Source organism: Triticum dicoccoides, chromosome 5A (genome assembly GCF_002162155.2).
Source record: "Triticum dicoccoides isolate Atlit2015 ecotype Zavitan chromosome 5A, WEW_v2.0, whole genome shotgun sequence".
NCBI lineage: Eukaryota > Viridiplantae > Streptophyta > Magnoliopsida > Poales > Poaceae > Triticum > Triticum dicoccoides.
In genome coordinates, this window is record NC_041388.1 from 404,916,129 (window position 1) to 404,928,509 (window position 12,381).

Sequence of the window (12,381 nt, forward strand, 5' to 3'; positions counted from 1 at the left end):
TAATTTAGGGGTTTCATATATTGTGTTAGCTAGCTAACAGAGAGAAGTGTCCTCTCTTATCTCCGTGCTTGGTCGATGCTACGTACTATAGGTATAGAGAGGACTCGACACGCTAACTAGTTAGCAAATGAAGGAAACCATTAAGTACAGAAGATCGTCATGAACATATACAGAGAGAAGTGATCGACCTCTCCTTCTCCGAGAGATTGGTCGAACAACAAGTTTTCATATATCTATCCGACGCTACTGGCTACATATATACAATATAAGATCTCTTACAATCCCCTAACATCTAATGTCAAATTCCACATGGTATTCTTCAGCTTTATTTATGATGTGGTCAAGAAAGAATCCCGCCAATTTCTCTTGAATTGCTCATATGAGATCTTGTGGTAGGAGTTCATTCCGCATCTGCCACATCTAATTTGAAGAAGGGGGTGTCGGTGTCAAAACCGGCGGATCTCAGGTAGGGGGTCCCGAACTGTGCGTCTAGGCGGATGGTAACAGGAGACAAGGGACATGATGTTTTTACCCAGGTTCGGGCCCTCTCGATGGAGGTAAAACCCTACTCCTGCTTGATTAATATTGATGATATGGGTAGTACAAGAGTAGATCTACCACGAGATCAAGGAGGATAAACCCTAGAAACTAGCCTATGGTATGATTGTTCTTCGTCCTACGGACTAAAACCCTCCGGTTTATATAGACACCGGAGAGGGCTAGGGTTACACAGAGTCGGTTACAATGGTAGGAGATCTACATATCCGTATCGCCAAGCTTGCCTTCCACGCCAAGGAAAGTCCCTCCCGGACACGGGACGAAGTCTTCAATCTTGTATCTTCATAGTCCAGGAGTCCGGCCGAAGGTATAGTCCAGCTATACGGACACCCCCTAATCCAGGACTCCCTCAGTAGCCCCTGAACCAGGCTTCAATGACGACGAGTCCGGCGCGCAGGTCGTCTTCGGCATTGCAAGGCGGGTTCCTCCTCCAAGTACTTCATAGAAGATTTTGAACACAAAGGTAGTGTCCGGCTCTGCAAAATAAGTTTCCACATATTGCCATAGAGAGAATAATATTTACACAAATCTAATCTACTGATGTATTCCATAGCGTGACATCACACCATGGCCAAGTCTTTATTCGAATCGTTTTACTGTCCCACCTCAGCGCGTTTAGCGAGGCGGTTTCCTTGGCACATCTTGTCAAAGCAGAGATCGTGTCCCCTTATTCCGGGATTCTCATCAATACAGGCGTGGGTAACCCAACTGCGCCATTGATGACGGCGCTTGGGAGATAAGCGAGTTTTACCAGGCTGGTGGGGACGCATAGTCGCGTCCACCCATATAAGGGGATAAGGATCCACCTTTTCATCCACGCCTTCTTCCTCCTTTGCCTATCCATTTCCGCGCACTTGAGCTCCAGCGCACAAGTCCGCACACCCCACCTCAACCTTCTCCAGCCATGTCCGGAGCGGGAGGCAAGTGGATGATCTCCTCCGTCACGGAGGGACACATAAACAAACTGAGGAAGGCCGGATACTTGTCTAACGACATTGCGCACCGGCTTCCCGAAGAGGGGTAGCTCATCCCCACCCCTAGGCCCCACGAGAGGGTGGTGTTCCTCCCCCATTTCCTCCATGGACTGGGCTTCCCTCTCCACCCATTTGTCCGGGGGCTCATGTTCTACTATGGCCTGGATTTCCACGATCTGGCCCCGAACTTTGTCCTCAACATATCGGCGTTTATCATCGTGTGTGAGGCTTTCTTCTGCATCCGCCCCCATTTTGGCCTATGGCTCAAGACTTTCAATATCAGGCCGAAGGTGGTGCGCGGCACCCAGGCGGAGTGCGGAGGCTCCATGGTGGGCAAGATGCCCACCGTCCTATGGCTCGAGGGCTCCTTCGTGGAGACCCTAAAGGGGTGGCAATCAGGGTGGTTTTACATCACCGAGCCGCGCAACCCTGAATGGGTCGCAGCCCCCGAGTTCCGATCCGGACCCCCTACGCGGCTCACCTCCTGGAAGGAGACGGGCCTGTCGTGGGGTAAAAAAGGAGAGCTGGCCAGACTCCAAACATGCGTCCAAACCCTGGTGGACAAGAAGCTCAAACTTGTCAACGTAGTCCAGGTTATGCTCATCCGCCGGATCCTCCCGTGTCAACAACGGGCTTTCAACCTGTGGGAGTTCGACCCGCGCGGCACCAAACTCTGAGCAGGCTCTTCGACACGACGTACGAAGATGCCTGGAAGGTGCTTTTCAAGGGCGCCGAGGCTCCCGCATCCGCTACCGAGGATCGCGGATTCAGTGTGCAGCGTCACGCTCTCGCGGTAAGCTGTTTTTTTCCTTTTACAGGGTATCAATTTTTCATAGTTTGACTCCATGCAGGATCTAAGCTCCCTTACCTTTGACAGGATTGGCAGGTGACGTCCGGATAGATCAACTGTCCAGCTCCTTTGCCCGAAGGCCCAGCGGACGCTCGCTTGGCGAAGCTGCTGGTTCCGGCACCCTATGTGGTGCCGGAGAAGAAGGCCACGGGGACTCGAAAGAGTGCCCGGCGCCTGGAGGTGTCGGATTCATCATCCGATGACTCCAAGACGCACTCCTCCCGTGAAGACGAGGAGGAGGAAGAAGAGACCTCTCCCCCTCCAGCGGGGGAAGGGAAGAAAAGGAAGGCCGCCCAAACTGGGGAGGCCGAAGGGTCCAAGAAGGGGAAGACCCTTCCTCCGGACTACTCCACCAACGCCGACGACGGCGAAGAGGAGTGGCCGCACAGGGCCAAGCCCCTGGCGAGATCGTAAGTATTCGGACACCAGAGCAATTCATAGTGCTCCTTTCTTGCACAGCTCCTCCTTACGCTGAATATGACTATGCAGTCCGCCCAAGGCCGGGCTCGACGAGTCGTCGAGCGGCTCCCTGGATTCGTCGGACATAAATTCACTTCCGCCCGCTACCTCCCCCCACCCTACGGACGACGCCGAGGTGCTGTCCCAACAGGTTCCAAGCCAGGAGGAGGTGGTCCTGGAGGCGCCGCAAGGCGACCTCCCGGACTCCAGGCGCAAAGGGGATAAAACCCCCAAGGGCTCCAAGTCCGGCCTTGAGCCGGACACCGCGCTGGAACCTTCAACGGTTCCGGACTCCGGTAGGCAGCCTCCTTCCAAGAGGAGCAAGCCTACCAAGCCGGTGACCTCCGTCCAACCGGAGGCACCGGACAATTTTCTGGAGGTGCTTAACGGTGCCTCCATCGACGAGGAGCACCGCACTACTATGAGTGCGGTGATCCAGAAGGTTCAGTCTGCCAAGAGCGGACTGACTGAAGCCTGTGCCAGCCTTCTAACAGGCTTTGAGGTAAGTAAAGAATATGTAAAAATATTACCGCATAGACAGTATCCCCTAATGCTCTGTTCGGCGTTCGGAAAGAAAAGCCGAATAGAGGATCTAATAACATCTGCAGGAGTCTAACATAATCAAGTCAATATGCGTATGCAGGCTTCGCTGCTGGCCTCCGCCGCACTGACTGCGGAGGTGGATACGCTGAAGCAAAACCTCGCGCGGTCTGAGAACAAGCTCGGCCATGCCAAGAGGCAACTCGAGGAGAAGGAAGGTAAGTAATACCTTGCGCAAGTATATAGAGAAGATGTGGTTGCAAAAAATGACAGGATCAACGTGCTATTATAGGGGCCACGACCGAGGTGGCAACCCTTAAGAAAGCGCTGTCCGAGGCTGAAAACAGAGCGGCCGCGGAGCGCACAGAGATAGGGAAGCAGGAGGCACGAGTGGAGGAGGTGCAGAAAGAGCTCCAGGCTCTCATGAAAAAACATGAGAGTTTGGAGCTTGACTCAAAGACGCAAGCGTCCGAGCTTGCGCCAGCCCTCGAAAGCGCGAAGTCTGCCAAGGCCGAAGCCCAGAAAGCCCTCCAAGAAATTGAAGCGATGAAGAAGATAGCGGCGGGTAAGGCATTCATTATGGAAAGCAAGCACGTGAAAGTGAATTACTTGTTACTTACCCGAGTCCGGAGCTCCCCAGGAGCATTTGCAGATTTGCCCCGCAGTGCGTCTGATGCCGCCGCCTACTACCGAGCCGAGGAGAGGAGCTCGACGGAGAAGGTGTTCTGGTCTCAGTATGCTGAGGCCGGACACCTGGTGCCTTTGAGCGACCAGCTAAAGCAAATGGTCGAGCTCCACAAGGTGGCCGAACAGGCCATAAAGGGCCTCATAGTTCGGCTTTGGCCTGGAAAGGCTCTGCCTGGTAGCTACTTCGGGCTGGTGAGGCGGCTGGTGGATGCCTGTCCATGGCTTGAAGTAATCAAGCGCTCCGTCTGCATCGAAGGTGCCCGTAGGGCGCTTGCCCGTGCTAAAGTGCACTGGGGCAAGATGGATGCGGAGAAGCTGGTGAAGGACGGGCCGTCATCGGGCAAGGAGCATCGTGTCGCGGAAGCGTGTTATGAGGGCGTCCTGAACGGTGCCCGCCTTATAGCGGATGAATTCTCCAAAGATGTAATTTTTGAGTAAACTCGCATTTGTGATCCTGTACACTGAAAACTTGTTCATATGCGCTAAGCAACACTTTTGAATTTAAAATATTACCTTCTGTGCGGCCGTTTATCAAATTTGAGAGATGGCGAGTCGTCGGCTTCTGCCCCCATGCCACGAGTGCTGGGGTGTTCGGGATAAACATGAGCGCTCTTTTTCCCATTCTTGGGTCCTTCGAGGGAGGCGCTCAACACAACGAACAAGGCAATCGGACTATAATGCTTGAACACTCTCACTTAGCCATAGAATTCTATAATTTTAAATTTCGGCGAAGCCCCTAGTGTTCGGAAGACCGAGTTCGGGGCGCTATCCACGCCTAGGCCGGACAAAGCCGACTCCTCGCTCTAAGCGGCATAAGTCTTTAGGGACTCGAAAACCTCTCGAACAGCGACCAGCTCTCGCCTCATCATGACGGTCAGTTTTAGCTTTCTCTACTGAGGTGCTTAGCCCAGCTCAACTGGGGCACAATCGCAGTAGTTCTCCTAGTGCTACCTTAGACGATATAACGGAACGTAAGGTACCAAAACATAGGAGCCGGGCAAAACCAACTATTGACCCAAGACATGATTCGGAGCCGATGCATATAATGCTATAAGTTCGGGGTGCCGCACTTGTGAAAGTGTTCGGACTTCTCACACCGTATTGTGGGGTACTTAAGCCCCTGGCTTATTGGCCGTACCAAAGTGTACGGGTGCAACATGTCATTAATGAACATATATTCGTAAAAAAGAGTAATGCAATAATAGACGGAAGCTATGCATTGTTTACTTTAAAAAAGCTGCGATCAAAGCAGAACGATACAAATAGTGCAATAAGCAAAAGATGGGACTATTGTCCTTTTCGGGGGCGAGCTGCGGAATGGTATGTGAAACAAGTATTCTGCTCGTTATAGAGACCACCTTAGAGTTCCATAGTGCGGCGTAGCTTTCTGCTTCCCTGGTTGTATCGTTTGTGCGGCAATTTTTACTACCAGACAAGCCTTCCGAAGAATGGAGTCCTGAAAATAAGAGAAAATTAAGAAATCGACAGCCCCTAGTGCGGTTTAAGCCGCGTTTCGGGCGTGCCGTGATGGTGCCCCTCCCCCTGTGCCCATGGTATTTCCAGAGCGTAGTTATGTACGCGCAACACTGGTTTTGCAAGTTCGCGAGGGCTGGGGTTGGGGCCGCATTGCTACGCTTGCTCGGAACGTGCCAGGCGGTCTTGTTGTAGGTTACTCCGGGCGCGCTTGACGGTGTCCAGACGTTTAATGGCCGGACTGGAGAATTGCCTTGAGAGGCTGCTTTGTACTTCCGTTGCGATAGCCGCCGTATGCTCCTCCGTTCGGAGAGAGTGTTCGGTGTTTCCATTGACCGTGATGACTCCTCGAGGGCCTGGCATCTTGAGCTTGAGGTATGCGTAGTGCGGCACCGCATTGAACTTGGCAAATGCGGTTCGCCCGAGCAGTGCGTGATAGCCACTGCGGAACGGGACTATGTAGAAGATTAACTCCTTGCTTCGGAAATTATCCGGAGATCCAAAGACCACTTCAAGTGTAACTGAGCCTGTATAGTTGGCCTCTACACCTGGTATGACGCCTTTAAAGGTCGTTTTAGTGGGTTTAATCCTCGAGGGATCGATGCCCATTTTCCGCACTGTATCCTGGTAAAGCAGGTTCAGGCTGCTGCCGCCGTCCATAAGGACTCTAATGAGGTGAAATCCATCAATAATTGGGTCTAGAACCAATGCGGCGAATCCGCCATGACGAATGCTAGTGGGGTGGTCCCTTCGATCAAAAGTGATCGGGCAGGAAGACCATGGGTTAAACTTTGGGGCGACTGGCTCCATCACGTATACGTCCCTTAGCGCATGCTTCCGCTCCCTCTTGGGGACGTGGGTTGCGTATATCATGTTCACGTCCGCACTTGTGGGGGAAAACCTTTCTGTCCACTGTTGTTCGGCGGACGGGGCTCCTCCTCGTCATCGCTATGCAGCCCCTTGTCTTTGCTTTCGGCATTTAACTTGCTTGTCTGCTTGAACACCCAACAATCCTTGTTGGTGTGATTGGCTGGTTTTTCGGGGGTGCCATGTATCTGGCATGAGCGGTCGAGTATTCGGTCCAAACTGGACGGGCCCGGAGTATTTCTTTTGAATGGCTTTTTCCGCTGACCGGGTTTAGAGCCTCTAAATCCGGCATTAACTGCCGTATCCTCGGTATTGTCGCCGTTAATGCAGCACTTTTGCTTGTTGCGACGCGCCCTGCCACTGTTGTCCTTGGTATCCGAATTACCAGGGCTCTTGGTCATGTTATTGCTACGAGCTAGCCAGCTATCTTCTCCCGCGCAAAAGCGGGTCATAAGTGTCGTGAGGGCTACCATAGATTTTGGCTTTTCCTGTCCTAGGTGCCGTGCAAGCCTCTCGTCGCGGATGTTATGCTTGAAGGCTGCTAGGGCCTCTGCGTCCGGACAGTCGATGATTTGATTTTTCTTGGTTAGGAACCGTGTCCAGAATTGTCTGGCCGATTCCTCTAGCTGCTGAATTATGTGGCCAAGGTCATCGGCGTCTGGTGGTCGCACATAAGTGCCCTGGAAATTGTCGAGGAATGCGGTTTCCAGGTCCTCCCAACAACCGATTGATTCTGCTGGCAAGCTGTTAAGCCAATGCCGAGCTGGTCCTTTAAGCTTGAGTGGGAGGTATTTGATGGCGTGTAGGTCATCACCGCGGGCCATGTGGATATGAAGGAGATAGTCCTCAATCCATACCGCAGGATCCGTTGTGCGATCGTATGATTCGATGTTCACGGGTTTGAAACCCTCGGGGATTTGATGATCCATTACTTCATCTGTGAAGCATTGTGGGTGTGCGGCGCCTCTATATTGGGCTATATCACGACGCAGCTCAAACGAGCTTTGTCTACTGTGTTCGGCCCGGACGGATTGACTCTATCCGGAGTGACGATTACCGTCTTGTGCCATGGGGCGCCCATGCGATCCGTAGATCGATCTTGTTTGCCTTGCCTTGTCCTCCAATATATCTCGCAGGTTTGGCGCATTTTCCCGTGCCTTGGTATTTTTTGAGCGGCGCCGGGGTGCGGCTTGAGTGGAGGGCCGAGAGGCCTCTCTGTCGCGGCCACAGGATGGCCGGTCGGCCGCATCATGCGCTGGTGATGTAGGTTTAGGTGCTTCCTCCTCTAGTCGGGGTAGCAACCTGCGCTTTGGGTAGCTCTTGGAGGGGCGTTCGAGTTCATACTCTTCGGCCGCAAGGACTTCAGTCCATCTGTCAGCTAGCAAATCTTGATCAGCTCTAAGTTGTTGCTGTTTTTTCTTGAGGCTGCTCGCCGTGGCCATAAGCCTGCGTTTGAAATGCTCTTGTTCGACGGGATCCTCCGACACAACAAATTCATCGTCGTCGAGGCTTGCCTCGTCTTCGGAGGGAGGCATATAATTATCGTCCTCGACCTCTCTGTCTGCCGCTCTCTCATGAGGGCTAGCTTCTCCATCCTTCTGTGCTGAATCTTGTTGGAGGTGGTTGTCTTCGGCACTATCCGGGGTGTTATTATCTCCCATGCCGGAATCACCGTTTTTGCTTTGGCGAGATTTAGAGCGGCGCCACTGATGCCGGCGCTTAGGCTGCTTCTTGGAGGGGTCATCCTCTGCTGTTCCATCGCCATTGCCTTCTTTTGGGGTGTCCACCATGTATATATCATACGACGAGGTGGCTTTCCAGTGCCCTATATGCGCTGGTTCTTGATCGCCTCCTGCATCGGCGTCCATACCGTCGATGTCTTCGGAGTCGAAGTCGAGCATGTCGGTTAAATCATCGACAGTGGCTATGAAGTGGGTGGTGGGTGGGCTTTGAATTTCTTCATCATCCGCATCCCAACCTTGCTGACCATAGTCCGGCCAGGGCTCTCCTGATAAAGAGAGAGACTTTAGTGAATTCAGAATATCGCCGAAGGGCGAGTGCTGAAAGATGTCCGCGGCGGTGAACTCCATGATCGGCGCCCAATCGGGTTCGATCGGTAGGGGCGCGGAGGGCTCGGAGTCTGGAGAGGAGTCCGGCTCCTTGGAGTCACGGGCATCGCAGAGAATAGGGCTGGTGTTCGGCTCGATCGCCGTAGAGATTGCAGCCCCCGAGGCGGTGTCCAACCACCCATCCTCGATTGGCACAGTTGGCTCCGAATTAAGGGTCGGAGCTGATGCGGGTGCGGCCTCCAGGGCACGGTTCAGCGGCAGAGCTAGATCATGCCCATCATGACAGTGCGGCGCGCTCGGCTGCGGCTCGAATCCGTCGAAGATCAAGTCTCCGCAGAGGTCGGTCGTGTAGTTCAAACTTCCAAATCTGACCTGATGGCTAGGGGCGTAGCTTTCGATCTGCTCCAGAAGGCCAAGCGAATTGGCCCGCAGTGCAAAGTCGCCAAATACGAAGATCTGTCCGGGGAGAAAAGTCTCACCCTGGATCGCATCGTCGTTGATGATCGGAGGAGCCATCGGGCCTAAAAGTGACGACACAGAGGAACTCTCAATGAAAGCACCAATGTCGGTGTCAAAACCGGCGGATCTCGGGTAGGGGGTCCCGAACTGTGCGTCTAGGCGGATGGTAACAGGAGACAAGGGACACGATGTTCTTACCCAGGTTCGGGCCCTCTCGATGGAGGTAAAACCCTACTCCTGCTTTATTAATATTGATGATATGGGTAGTACAAGAGTAGATCTACCACGAGATCAAGGAGGCTAAACCCTAGAAGCTAGCCTATGGTATGATTGTTCTTCGTCCTACAGACTAAAACCCTCCGGTTTATATAGACACCGGAGAGGGCTAGGGTTACACAGAGTCGGTTACATGGATAGCCGGACTATACCTTCGGCCGGACTCCTGGACTATAAATACATATATATGAATGAAACTCAACACAAATGACGGTAATAAATTAAAATTGTGGCAATTATTGCTTATGCACTTCAAATTGTTTTTAGAGTAGCCCCGCTTATTCTTGCCCGTCGCGTTGTAGATGAACTCGCAAACGTAGTATCCAAAGTAATCTTTTCTGGGTTCCTGCCACAAGCACTTTACGAGAAATAGAGGTCAATCAAACTGATAATGAAGCATTATAAATGGTATTGATGAAAGTAGCTAGAATCAACGGGAGATGCGCGAAACTAGCTAGCTAGTAGTACTTACTTTCGGGTGTGTAAATCGCAGCTCCCTCGGCAGTCCCAGAGCTTGTGCGGTGAACTTTTTTCCAAGCCCTGCTAGACAAAGAAAACAATTACTTGATATCATGAAATGAACAAAGTTGTCGATATGGTGCGATAATGATCGATTGAACTTAATTCCCGAGCATTTTAGTCATGGCCGCATACTCCTCAGGATCTTTTCGTCTCGAGGCTAAGATGGTTACTAGTCCCTGCTCAAGCTTAATCTCTAGGAGAATAAAGTGGAAGCTGCGCACGCATGCATAACTCATCAATTACATTACTATAACCTCGAGTAATAAGGGAAACCGAATATGCAAAAGACACTAACACTCACTTGAAGTTGTAAGGAAAGAGTATTTTATCTTTGTTTTGGTTTTGAAGCAACGATCGTAGCAAGTTGGCCTCGGTTTGTGTGGCATCATATTTAACCATCCATTCATCTATGAGATTTGGGTTAATGAACCCAATATCATAGATTTCTGCTTTTCTGCATTCGACGATCTTCAATCTACATAATATAGTGAGGATAATTATATATACATGCAATGAAAGAGCTGAGCTATATATAGAGACTTGATTATAGAAGTAGTACTTATAGACAATAGCAAGTGACGATTATTTTATCGAGAGCCTTTTGATGGAAAAACTGGAAGAACTCCTCAAATGGAACAGACAACAGATCAATTCCAACGAGGTCGTGCTCCTCTTTAACTATCATCGTCAAAGTATCCTTCCCAGACTCGCTGCAGGTTTTCATGTACCACTCATGGAATCTTCGCATCATCGTTGTTAGAGGAGGATGACCAGGTTTGACGAGAGGCTTCCCATACTGGTATTTGAAATCGTCCACCTCCATTGTATCAAAATGTGCATCGTCGGGCAGGTAATCTCCAGGATTGGTACCGGGCACCATCCACGGATGATTAGTGATGATATCGCTAGACACCTTGAGCGGGGGGCACGATTGGTTCGCTTGTTCGCCGAGATGGGGATTTTTTTCCACTTCTTCGTTCTGCTAACCTTCGATCACTGCAAGTACTTCCCGACCGCACCGCTTCAATATATGACCTTTTAATAATGCGATATAAGTTAGTTTGCGGCGGAGACGGTGGTGGTCGTTTCAGGGCATCGAAAGTGCGCTGAACTTTCACGGGATCTATCTTCTCCTCCGGAGGTGGATGCCTCATAGCTCTCGCATTTCAAAGAAGTCCCTCACTTGGGCTTGACAGATCTCCATGTTTTCCTTCTCAGTCATCTCGTATGGTAATTTCTCTAGAGGCTTGAGAGATGGATCGAATCTGTATTGCCTCCCGCCTCTAGTTGTACTGCTAACATCGAAGCAGCCGGAGCGGCGGCGGCTGTCTTCCTTCATTGCTTACGAGGCAAAGAAGGAGGCGGAGTGCTACGACGCGCCAGAGCAGCTGGAGCGGCGGCGGATGTCTTCCACTGTTGTTGACGAGGCGGAGGAGGAGGCGGGCTGCTCGGACGCATTGGAGGAGGAGGAGAAGGAGGTGGAGTGCCGCCACGCGTCAGAGCAGCTGGAGAAGGAGGCGGAGTGGCCTGATCACTCACCGGAGGAGGAGGTGGAGGAGGAGGCGGAGTGCCATTACTCGCCGGAGGAGGAGGAGGAGGCGGAGGCGTCCAGTTCGGAAGGTTGATGAGGTCCTTCCGCCATAGACATGGAGTCTTCAGAGTAAGACCCAGCTGAGTCTCCCCTTCACCGGTAGGGTGGTCAAGCTCGAGCTCCTCAAATCCCTCCGTTATTTCATTCACCATCACAACAGCATAGCCTTGTGGAATCGGAAGGTAGTGAAAAGTTGCGCCGGGTTCAGGAGGTGCAACCGAGCCGACAGCCGCTTTGACTTTGAGGTGCTGCCATTGCGTCATAAGGTCGCAATTTTGAGCCTCCGTGATAGCATCCATGGGGTAGCTAGGAGCCATGAAGTCAGGCTGCTGAAGGAGCTCGGTGGAAGCCACGCTGCTTCTCCGCTGAGATGGCGGGGTAGCGTTTGGGGTAGCTCCGGCAGGTCGCTGGCTGTGAACTGCTTATTCCTCTAGCGCTCATACCCTTGCATTCAGCTTCTGCAGTTCGGTCTGCTCCACTTTCCTCCTCCTCTCCCGGGTTTTGTAACCGCTGCGCCGGGACACCCAACCTTCCACGCAACGGAACCTGCCGTGCCTCGTGTTCGTCCTGGGTGCTTAGGATTCCCGACGGCCTATGTGAGCTCATCGTTCTCTTTGTCGGGAACAAACGTCCCTTGCTGCGCTCCGGTGATATACGTCCGAAGCTTCTTGACGGGTATTTCTAGTTGCTCATCCGTCTAAACGCACTTCCCCGTTTCAGGGTCCAACGTTTCCCCAACCCCGAAGAACCAAGTCCTTGAATGGTCTGGCCAGTGGGATGTCTCTGGTTCGACCCCTTTAGCAAGCAGGTCATTCTCAGCCTTGTCCCACAACGGCCGGGCTTTGAGGTAGCGATCTCTTATCTTCTCAAATTGGCCGGTGAATTCTGGAGTCTTCCCTTTGTCGAAAAACGTTGATTTCAACTCATTCTTCCACCTCCTGAATAGATCTGCCATCTTCTTAAGAGCATGAGCCTTGACCAATGGCTCTATAACTGGCTTCTCCGGATCCTCCTCTGGCGGTAGGGTGAAATTTGCCTTTAGCGCGATCCAAAGAT